A 12,424-nucleotide genomic window follows, 5' to 3' on the forward strand; every position below is an offset into this window, starting at 1 on the left:
ATAGGAATATAAGAAAATCTGCAACACTACCAACAAACCTACTAGGGGAAGGCGGAGGCGGAGGCGTAGTGGTATTGTCACTGGACTAGTAACCCACAGACCCAGCGTATTGCTCTGGGGACAAGGGTTCAAATCCCACCACAGCAGGAGGTGGAATTTGAATTCAATTAATAAATTTGGAATTAAAAAACCATTGTTGTAAAAACCCATCTGGTACACTAATGTCCTTTAGGGAAGGAAATCTGCTGTCCTTACCTGGTCTGGCCTACATGTGACTCCAGACCCACAGCAATGTGGTTGACTCTTACATGCCCTCTAAAATGGCCTAGCAAGTCACTCAGTTGCATCTAACCACTATGAAGTTAATAAAAAGGAATGAAACCAAATGGACCACCCGGCATTGACCTCGGCACTGGAAATGACAACGGCAAACCCAGCCCTATCAACCCTGCAAAGTCCTCCTTACTAACATCTGGGGGCTTGTGCCAAAGTTGGGAGAGCTGTCCCACAGACTAGTCAAGCAACAGCCTGACACAGTCAGACTCACGGAATCATACATGACAGACAATGTCCCAGACACTGCCATCACCATCCCCAGGTATGTCCTGTCCCACCGGCAGGACAGACCCACCAGAGGTGGTGGCACAGTGGTATACAGTAGGGAGGGAGTTGCCCTGGGCGTCCTCAACATCGACTCCAGACCCCATGAAGTCTCATGGACAAGGAAACCTCCTGCTGATTACCACCGACCGCCCTCCCTCAGCTGATGAGTCAGTACTCCTCCATGTTGAACAGCACTTGGAGGGAGCACTGAGGATGGCAAGGGCACAGAATGTATTCTGAGTGGGAGACTTCAATGTCCATCACCAAGAGTGGCTCGGTAGCACCACTGTTGCCCGGGCTGACCGAGTCCTAAAGGACATACCTGCTAGACTGGGTCTGCGGCAGGTGGTGAGGGGACCAACAAGAGGGGAAAACATGCTTGACCTCATCCTCACCAATCTGCCTGCCACAGACGCATCTGTCCATGACAGTATTGGTAGCAGTGACCACCGCACAGTCGTTGTGGAGACGAAGTCCCGCCTTCACATTAAGGATACCTTCCTTCGTGTTGTGTGGCACTACCACCGTGCTAAATGGGATAGATTTCGAACAGATCTAGCAATGCAAAACTGGGCATCCATGAGGCGCTGTGGGCCATCAGCAGCAGCAGAATTGTACTCAACCACAATCTGTAACCTCATGGCCCAGCATATCCCCCACTCTACCATTACCATCAAGCCAGGAGATCAACCCTGGTTCAATGAAGAGTGCAGGAGGGTATGCCAGGATCAGCACAAGACATACCTCAAAATGAGGTGTCAACCTGGTGAAGCTACAACACAGGACTATCTGCGTGCCAAACTGTGTGAGCAGCATGCGATAGATAGAGCTAAGCGATCCCATAACCAACAGATCAGATCTAAGCTCTGCAGTCCTGCCACATCCAGCCGTGAATGGTGGTGGACAATTAAACAACTAACTGGAGGAGGTGGCTCCACAAATATCCCCGTCCTCAATGATCGGGGAGCCCAGCAGTGCGAAAGATAAGGCTGAAGCATTTGCAACAATCTTCAGCCAGAAGTGCCGAGTTGATGATCCATTGATGATCGAGTTGATGGGCGGCACAGTGGCGCAGTGGTTAGCACCGCAGCCTCACAGCTCCAGGGACCCGGGTTCGATTCTGGGTACTGCCTGTGCGGAGTTTGCAAGTTCTCCCTGTGTCTGCGTGGGTTTTCGCCGGGTGCTCCGGTTTCCTCCCACATCCAAAGACTTGCAGGTGATAGGTAAATTGGCCATTGTGAATTGCCCCTAGTGTAGGGAAGTGATAGGGAATAGGGGATTACTGTAGGGTTAGTATAAATGGGTGGTAGTTGGTCGGCACAGACTCGGTGGGCCGAAGGGCCTGTTTCAGTGCTGTATCTCTAAATAAATAAAATCTCGGCCTGCTCCTGAAGTGCCCAGCATCACAGATGCCAGACTTCAGCCAATTCGATTCACTCCACATGAAATCAATAAACGACTGAAGGCACTGGATACTGCAAAGGCTATGGGCCCTGACAATATTCCAGCAATAGTACTGAAGACCTGTGCTCCAGAATTGCCACGCCCCTAGCCAAGCTGTTCCGGTACAGCTACAACACTGTCATCTACCCTGCAATGTGCAAAATTGCCCAGGTATGTCCTGTACACAAAAAGCAGGACAAGTCCAACCTGGCCAATTACCGCCCCATCAGTCTACTCTTAATCATCAGTTAAGTGATGGAAGGTGTCACCAATAGTGCCATCAAGCAGCACTTGCTAAGCAATAACCTGTGCAGTGACGCTCAGTTTGGGGTCCGCCAGGGCCACTCAGCTCCTGACCTCATTACAGCCTTGGTTAAAACATAGACAAAAGAGCTGAACTCAAGAGGTGAGGTGAGAGTGACTGCCCTTGACATCAAGGCAGCATTTGACCGAGTATGGCATCAAGCAGCCCTAGCAAAACTGAGGTCAATAGGAATCAGGGGGAAAACCCTCCGCTGGTTGGAGTCATACCTAGTGCAAAGGAAGATGGTTGTGGTTGTTGGAGGTCAATCATCTGAGCTCCAGGACATCGCTGCAGGAGTTCCTCAGGGTAGTGTCTTGGGCCTAACCATCTTCAGCTGCTTCATCAATGATCTTCCTTCAATCATAAGGTCTGAAGTGGGGATGTTCGCTGATGATTGCACAATGTTCAGCACCATTCATGACTCCTTAGATACTGAAGCAGTCCGTGTAGAAATGCAGCAAGATTTGGACAATATCCAGGCTTGGGCTGATAAGTGGCAAGTAACATTCGTGCCACACAAGTGCCAGGCAATGACCATCTCCAACAAGAGAGAATCTAACCATCTCCCCTTGACATTCAACGGCATTACCATTGCTGAATCCCCCACTATCAACATCCTAGGGGCTACCATTGACCAGAAACTGAACTGGAGTAGCCATATAAATACCATGGCTACAAGAGCAGGTCAGAGGCTAGGAATCCTGCGGCGAGTTACTCACCTCCTGACTCCCCAAAGCCTGTCCACCATCTACAAGGCACAAGTCAGGAGCGTGATGGAATACTCTCCACTTGCCTGGAGGGTGCAGCTCTAACAACACTCAAGACGCTCGACACCATCCAGGACAAAGCAGACCGCTTGACTGGCACCCCATTTACAAACATTCACTCCCTCCACCACCGATGCACAGTTGCAGCAGTGTGTACCATCTACAAGATGCACTGCAGCAACGCACCAAGGCTCCTTCGACAGCACCTTCCAAACCCGCGACCTCTACCAACTGGAAGGACAAGGGCAGCAAATGCACAGGAACACCACCACCTGCAAGCTCCCCTCCAAGTCACACACCATCCTGACTTGGAACTATATCGCCGTTCCTTCACTGTCGCTGGGTCAAAATCCTGGAACTCCCTTCCTAACAGCACTGTGGGTGTACCTCACCCACATGGACTGTAGCGATTCAAGAAGGCAACACACCACCATCTTCTCAAGGGCAATTAGGGATGGGCAATAAATGCTGGCCTGGCCAGCAACGCCAACATCCCACGAATAAACAAAAAAAAAAATGACAGCTTGCTAGCTGCCCAATTCCACAGTAGTTTGCATCACAACATGAATATCACTTGAAGGGTGGATACAAGTCTTTCTTGCCACTACAGATTCTGAGATTTGTTCAACTCCTGAAATTTCTGTTAAATTGCTCAGACCTCTGGTTACTCATTAGGGTTCTTTGACAGATACTTCATTGATGGCCCAATGTGTTTATTCATACAGTAGTGCAGTTGACGTAAGCACTGTAGGACTAGGAAGGGAAAAAAAATCAGCCAGAGCTTCTACTCCAGAGTGTGAGCGTTTTTTTTTTTAAAAACCTCCCACTCGTTGCCTCGCTTGATGATAATGGCCACTTGGGCAAGATATTGCATGGCTCCCAGCAACAGTACAACCAGTCAATGCCTTCGAGAGGGGAAAGAAGACACTGATAAAAAACACATTATAACAAGCCACAGTTTAAATCAATCCTACAGCATTTAAGTCAAGCACTTTTCTTAAAAGCAGCTTAAAAGGATCATAATGGTATAACACAGGTTGTAATCATTCAGCTAAGGGTGTGTTTTGGCAGCTGGATTTCCCAAAGGAATCTTTGCCTATATCAGTCAGCGATGAGATTGGGGCTGGGGAGTCTATGATGAGAAGCAATCAATTTAAAAAGGCCACAAAGAGGAAAAAGAAAGGACAAGAGAACTTTCTTTTTGCAAAGTTACAAGAGCAGGAATGCTTTGGTACAGAGTAGTTAAGGAAGCTACTTTTTTTTTTAAGAAGTGAAAATAGAGAATGCATCAATACAGGGATATGGGAGAGAGCAATGCTGAGGGATTTGTCTAGGATTGCTCTAGAAAAGAGACAGGATGGGCTGAACAGTGACATTCTGTGCTGTAAACTTCTCTGGTTCTTTGTTGCACACTGCGGCAAAAAGGAAGCGGAATGCAGAGTTTGCTTTAGAAAGTAACTGTTGAATGGAATAATCAATCTGTTATCTTGAGCATTGACATTGGGCTGGAATTTTCTGGCAAAATAACGGCAAGCTTAATGCGCACATTGTTATTCATGTCTAAGTAGCCCTGCAATTTGTGGCGAGAATGATACCCCGCAAGTTACGAATCATCACAAATTGTTGGACGATTAGCCATTAGCCTCACTAAAATGGCACCTTACAGTTAACCTCCCTAGGAGTTAAGAAATTGCTGCATTTACACTGATAAAACGAATTAAACTTGTCACAGAAAGTCAGGACCGGTACATAATGATGAAAAGACCCTGTCAACTATGAGATTTATGCCTCTGCAATGCCACTCAACCTCTCTGGCCCAGAAAGGAAACAACTGAAACTGTGCAGTCTCATTCCTATGGGTAATAAATTGTTCAAAGAAGTTTTTAAAATTGGAAGTTTACACTTTTTAAAAAATCTTTCCTTTGTCTCTTTTTTTCTCCTTTTCTTAATCCAATCATTCTTGCCCTCTCTATTCCTCTTTCTGTCCCCAAATTGACTCTAATTAACCTTCTCCATCGTCCCACTGTTTCTTTTGTTGTGGAAGCTGCGGTCAGTGGGACCCGTGGGGAGTGTGTGCGAACTATTGCCTGAATAGATGACTTGTCGAACGTTGTTAGGTGCACTGACCCTGATTGCAAAGATTGTTTGTTTTTTGGGTACAGACCATGAGGAACCGGGACAGACCATCCTAATAGAAGCTCAAACAAAAACTTCAGTTTTCTGGAGTAACTAAAATTGGTTAGAACCAGAAAAGGAGACAGCCATTCACGCTTCACTGGCAGGAATGTGCACTGCAGGAAAGTTGAAGAAAATGAAGGCTGGATCCAAGAGCTGTTTCTGTTAATTAGTAGAAAGCTATAGTAGTTTTCTGTGTGAGGGTGAAGTATCCCCATGTTTGTCTGGTGAGGCAGACAAGTTAATTGTTACCCTTAGACTTACAGGGATGGTTATAGTCACTATGTTGGCAGATGACATGAATTGCACCCAGCAACCCCCCCCCCCCCCCCCCCCCACATAGGTGGTACAGTTTGGCTGGTTCTTTCTTTAATCTGGAAAGTTTAAAAGGATATATTAGGTGATCTGTGGAGGGACAGAATTGAATTAACAGTGCGTTTCTCCCACCACAATCAGAATCATATATTTTGCTTGGGGGCTTTGATTTGAGCGGTCGGACGCAACACATGAAACAGCCCATTAGTTACTTCTCTAGGAAGCTTCATAAGCATTCAAGAAAGTACTCGACCATCGAGAAAGAGACTTTAAGTCTTATGCTGGCTCCTCAACATTTGGAGGTATATGTAACCAATAGTCAGAGGAGGAAGTGAGAACCCGAAGTGCCGGAAATACTCAGCAGGTCTGGCAGCATCTGTGTAGAGAGAAACAGAGTTAATGTTTTAGGTCTGAGACCCTTCATCAGAACTGGCAAAAGTTAGAAATGTAACAGTCTTTGAGTAAGTGAAAAAGGGGGGGGGTGGGCAAGAAGGACAAGAAGGAAGGACTGTGATAGGACGGAGGGGGAGAGGTTAAATGGCAGATGTCATGGAACAGAATGCAAATGGAGTGCTAAATAGTTGTAGCGAAAGATAAAATATGAGTCCAGAGAGAGTGCTAATGGCAGAATAATGAACCACTCTGTACGAAAGCAAAAACATGATAAAAATATTTATATATAAAAATCAATATATAAATAAGAAAGGAGGAAAGAAGAATATATATATATGAAAAATAAAATAAAAATAACAAACAAAAAATAATGGGGCTCATGGTCTGAAATTATTGAACTCAATATTGAGTCCAGAAGGCTGTAGAGTGCCTAATTGGAAGATGAGGTGCTGTTCCTAGAGCTTACGTTGATGTTCACTGGAACACTGAAGCAGGCAGAGGACAGAAATGAGGGCATGAAAACAAGGTGGAGAATTAAAATGGTAAGCAACTGGAAGCTCGGTTTAATGCTTGCGGATAGAGCGGAAGTGTTCTACAAAACAGTCACCCAATCTCCGTTTGCTCTCCCCAACGTAGAGGAGACCGCACTGTGAGCAGTGATTATGGTATACTAAATTGAAAGAAGTACAAGTAAATCGCTGCTTTACTTGGAATGAGTATATGGGGCCTTGGATGGTAAGGAGAGAGGAGGTAAAATGGCAGGTATCACACTCCTGTGATTGCATGGGAAGATGCCGTGAGGAAAGGGAAGAGGTGTTGGGGGTGATGGTGGAGAGGACCAGGATGTCGCAGAGGGAATGGTCCCTTCAGAATGCTGATAGAGGAGGGAAGATGTGTTTGGTGGTGGTATCACGCTGAAGTTGGCAGAAATGGCGGAGATGGTATTTGGATGGGGAGGCTGGTGAGCTGCAAAGTGAGGACAAGGGGAATCCTGTCACAGTTCTGGGAGGGATGGGATGAGGGCAGAGGTGCAGGAAATGGGTGAGACACCGTCAAGGGCCCTGTCAACCACAGTGCTAGGGAATCCTCGGTTGAGGAAAAAGAAAGACATATCAGAGGCGCTGTTCTGGGAGGTTGCATCATCAGAACAGAGGTGTCGGAGACGGAGAAACTGGGAGAATGGAATGGAATCCTTACAGGAGGCAGGGTGTGAAGAATGTAGTAAAGGTAGCCGTGGGGTTGATGGGCTTATAATAAATACTAGTGGACAGCCTATCTCCAGAGATGGAGACACAGAAGTCGAGGAAGGGAAGGAGATGGACCATGTGAAGGTGAGAGAAGGGTGGAAATGGGAAGCAAAGTTGATGAAATTTTCCACTTCAGGGCAAGAGCAGGAAGCAGCACCGATACAATCATCAATGTACTGGAGAAAGAGTTGGGGAAGGGGGCCTGAGTGGAACTGGAACAAGATATGTTCAACATATCCCACAAAAAACAGACATAGCTAGGACCCATGCGGGTACCCATATTTGGAGGCAGTGAATGGAGTTGAAGGAGAAGCTGTTCAATGTGAGAACAGGTTCAGCCAGACGGAGGAGGGTGGTGGTGGATGGGGTCTGGGTGGGCCTCTGTTCAAGGAAGAAGTGGAGAAGCCTCAGACCATTTTGGCGGGGGATGGAGGTGTAGAGAGATTGGATGTCCATAGTGAAGAGGAGACAGTTAGGGCCAGGAAACTGGAAACTGTCAAAATGACATAGGGCATCAGAAGAGTCATGGATGTTGGTGGGAAAAGACTGGACAAGGGGAGAAAAAACGGAATCAAGATAGGAGGAAATAAGTTCAGTGTGGCAAGACCAGGCTGAAACGATGGATCCACTGGGACAGTCCTGTTTGTGGATTTTAGGAAGGAGAGAGAAGCGGGCTGTTCAGGGTTGCAGGACTATCAGGTGAGAAGCTGTAGAGGGAAGATCTTCAGAGGAGATGAGGTCAGTCTTGGAGACTGTGGCTTGATATTCGGTGGTGGGGTCATGGTCTAGGGTGAGGCAGGAAGAAGAGTCTGAGAGTTAGCACTCAACCTCTGCAAGGTAGAGGTCGGTGTGCCCAACAACAGAACCACCATCAGGAGGAAGAAAGAGTTTATACAGACCACAACCCACCTGCGTTGCCAGAAAGGGTCAGAACAAAGAAACTCAGGCTGTTTCGCTGGAGTTGATGTTCCAGCCATTTACACTAAATATTGTGCATGTCGCAGGGAAAAATACTTTAATTGCTGATGTTCTGTCCAGAATTTAAAGGGATGCAAGAGAAAGGGAAGACTCTGAGTTATGATAATTATATGATATTTGAATCCTGCTAAACCTAATTGTCACATTGACTTGGATTTATTATTGGTTCACCCCTTATGATTCTATAAATACGATATGAATAATTGTGCAATATTAAAATGTTACCTGTACAGTGTGCAATAAGCTATTTGTTAACTTGCTGTATTTCTAAACTGTTGTAAAGAAAACTTTAATATGGTAAAGCTTTCTTTTTCCCCAAGGTGGTGGAAGTCTCATGGAATCTGCGGTCTGCAGGACCAGTGGTGATAGTGTGCGAGCTATTATTTGAACAGATGACTTGTCAAGCATTCTGTTAGGTGCACTGACCCTGATTGCAAAGTTTGTTTCTTTGGAGATGGAGTTCAATGTGGGAAAGTGTAAGGTCATCCACTTTGGTAGGAAGAATAAAAAGGCAGATTATTATTTAGTTAGAGAAAGACTACAAAATACTGCAATACAGACGGATCTGGATGTTTTTGTACATGAAACACAAAAAGTTAGCATGCAGGTGCAGCAAGTAATTAGGAAGGCGCAAGGAATTTTGGCCTTTATTGCTCAGGGGGTTAGAGTCCAAAAATAGTGAAGTCTTGTTACAACTGTACAGGGTGTTGGTGAGGCGTACAGTTTTGGTCCCCGTATTTAAGGAAGGATATACTAGCATTGGAGGCAGTTAGGAAAAGGTTCACGAGGTTGATTCCTGGAATGAAGAGGTTTTGTTATCAAGAACGGCTAAACTGGTTAGGCCTTTATTCATGGAGTTTTGAAGAATGAGAGGTGATCTTATTAAAACATATAAGATTTTAAAGGGGCTTGACAGGGTAGAAGTTGAGAATATGTTTCCACCGGTGGGGGAATCTCGAACTGGGGACATAGTTACAGAATAAGGGGGAACATATTTAAAACTGAGATGCGAAGGAATTTCTTCTCTCAGAGGGTGGTGAATCTCTGGAATTCTCTACCTCAGAGTTGTGGAGGCTGGGTCACTAAATGTATTTAAGGAGGAGGTAGATAGATTTTGAAATCTTGGGGAGTCGAGGGTTATGTGGAGAAGGCCCGAAAGAGGAGTTGAAGCCTGGGACAGATTAGCCATGATCTTATTGAATGGCGGGGCAGGCTTGAGGGGCTGAATGGCTTACTCCTGCTCCTATTTCTCCTGTTCCTATTTCTTATGTTCTATTGTTCTTTTTTTTGGGATAGACTGTGAGGAACTGGGACAGACAGTCCCCACAGAAAATAAAACAAAAACACCAGTTTTTGAGGGAAACTGAAAATGGTTGGACCAAATAAAAAGGAAACAGAGCCATCCAAGCTCCGTTGGCAAGAAGGTGCATTGCAGGCAGGTTGAAGAAAGTGAAGGCTGAATCCAGGAGCTGTTTCTGTTACTTAGAGGAACTGATTATCCGGAGCTGACAATACAGTGCAGATGGTTGTCACTGAAAGGCGTGGATCAAGGCCATCAAGCCTGTCGTAAAAACAGCTGAGAAGGTTCTGGAGAAGTGCATCACTTTGGGTGAAAAACATACCCAATGAGTATGGGATTGAAGGGGCACTGCTGTCGGATGAGAATTGGTGGTTGCATCTTGGAAGACAGGAGCTGGAGATCTACCTTAAGAAGTTCAGAGTTTTGAAGAACTTTGTGGCTGTAATTGGTGCCATATATGCTGAGTGGAGTGCCCAGTAAATCTGTCAGATTTGACTTTGTTGTATCTGATAACTAATGTGAAATTTGTAATAGTATATATATATATAGACCGTGATTAGTTGGTTAATCCATGCTTAACTTATTTTGATTATATTTTGATTGTTAAAGTACAAGGTATAAAAGTGAAATCTTGTCTATTTGTTTTTTTTAAATTGGGGTCATTCAGTACATTCAGTTCAAAGAACAAAAGAACAAAGAACAGTACAGCACAGGAATAGGCCATTCGGCCCTCCAAGCCTGCGCCGATCTTGATGCCTGCCTAAACTAAAACCTTCTGCACTTCCGGGGTCCGTATCCCTCTATTCCCATCCTATTCATGTATTTGTCAAGATGCCTCTTAAACGTCTCTATGGTACCTGCTTCCACCACCTCCCCCGGCAACAGGTTCCAGGCACTCACCACCCTCTGTGTAAAGAACTTGCCGCGCACATCCCCTCTAAACTTTGCCCCTCTCACCTTAAACCTATGTCCCCGAGTAAATGACTCTTCCACCCTGGGAAAAAGCTTCTATCCACTCTGTCCATGCCGCTTATAACTTTGTAGACCTCTATCATGTCGCCCCTCCACCTCCGTCGTTCCAGTGAAAACAATCCGAGTTTATCCAACCTCTCCTCATAGCTAATGCCCTCCAGACCAGGCAACATCCTGGTAAACCTCTTCTGTACCCTCTCCAAAGCCTCCAAGTCCTTCTGGTAGTGTGGCGACCAGAATTGCACGCAATATTCTAAGTGTGGCCTAACTAAAGTTCTGTACAGCTGCAGCATGGGAGACAGGGAGGGGGCGGGGGGGGAGACAGCGAGGGGAGACACGGAGGGGCGGAGGAGGAGGGGCAGACAGGGAGGGGGCAGGGCAGACAGGGAGGGGGCGGGGCAGACATGGAGGGGGCGGGGTGGAGAGCGGGAGGGGGCGGGGGGAGAGCGGGAGGGAGCGGGGGGGGGGGACAGAGCGGGAGGGGGCGGGGGAGACAGGGGGGCAGGGGAGACAGGGGGGGGTCAGAGTGGGGGACAGTGGGTTGCAGGGGATGCAGAGGAGGGGCAGAGAGGATGAGAGACAGAGAGAGGATGAGAGACAGAGCGAGGAGAGAGAGGAGGGAGAAAGTCATCGCGTAATTTACTTACGACACAGAAGGAGGCCATTCAGCTCACCGGGTCCATGCCGACTCTCAACAGAGCTATGCAGTCAGTCACATTCCCTGACTCGATCTCCGTAGTCCTGCAAGTCTATTGCTCTCAGCTGGCCATTCAACTTCCTCCTGAAGTCAGTGATTGTCTCTGCTTCCACCACCCTTGTGGACACCGAGTTCCAGGTCATCACCACCCGCTGCGTAAAAAAGTGCTTCCTCATATTCCCCCTGCATCTCATAGTCATAGAGTTATACAGCACAGAAACAGGTCCTTTGGCCCACCAGGTCCGTGCCTGTCATTAAGCCTATCTATTCTAATCCCATTTTCCAGACTTGGCCCGTAGCCCTGTACGCTATGGCGTTTCAAGTGCTCATCTAAATACTTCTTAAATGTTGTGAGGGTTCCTGCCTCTACCACCCCTTCAGACAGTGTGTTCCAGATTCCAACCACCCTCTGGTTGAAAATTTCTTTCCTCAAATCTCCTCTAAACCTGCTGCCCCTTACCTTAAATCTATGCCCCTTGGTTACTGACACCTCCGCTAAGGGAAAAAGTTTCTTCCTAGCTACCCTATCTATGCCCCTCATAATTTTGTATACCTCAATCAGGTCCCCCCTCAGCCTACTCTGCTCTAAGGAAAACAACCCTAGCCTTTTCAGTCTCTCTTCATAGCTGAAATGCTCCAGCCCAAGCAACATCCTGGTGATTCTCCTCTGCACCCTCTCTAGTGCAATCACATCCTTCCTTTAGTGTGGTGACCAAAACTGTACACAGTACTCCAGCTGTGGCCTAACTAGCGTTTCATGCAGCTCCATCATAACCTCCCTGCTCTTATATTCTATGCCTCGGCTAATAAAGGCAAGTATCCCATATGCCTTTCTAACCACCTTATCTACCTGTGCTGCTGCCTTTAGTGATCTATGGACATGTACACCAATGTCCCTCTCACCCTCTGTACTTCCTATGGTCCTGCCATCCATTGCATATTCCCTTGCCTTGTTTGTCCTCCCAAAATGCATCATCGCACACTTCTCAGGATTAAATTCCATTTGCCACTGTTCTGCTCATCTTACCAGCCCAAAACCTTTAATCTGTGTCCCCAGTCCTTGAGATGGGAGGGAGGCGGGGCAAGAGAGACAGTGACACACACAGAGAAAGCATGGGGGTGGGGGGGGAGGGTGCGGAAGAGAGATCAAGGTCTCTCCTGACAGATGGAAATCTCTCCAGAATACTCCGCATCACTAAAAGTGTGCAGGCAGAGACTGACTACTTATGC

The 12,424-nt window shown here is 46.8% G+C and overlaps 1 protein-coding gene across 1 annotated transcript in view; it reads right to left on the reverse strand.

The window, feature by feature from the left end:
• acadl (acyl-CoA dehydrogenase long chain) overlaps positions 1-12,424 on the reverse strand; it is a gene marked incomplete at its 5' end in the record, with an annotated part of 159,340 nt that overhangs the window by 108,420 nt on the left and 38,496 nt on the right. The gene's annotated exons all lie outside the window — the stretch shown is intronic.

Source organism: Heterodontus francisci, chromosome 7, assembly GCF_036365525.1.
Source record: "Heterodontus francisci isolate sHetFra1 chromosome 7, sHetFra1.hap1, whole genome shotgun sequence".
NCBI lineage: Eukaryota > Metazoa > Chordata > Chondrichthyes > Heterodontiformes > Heterodontidae > Heterodontus > Heterodontus francisci.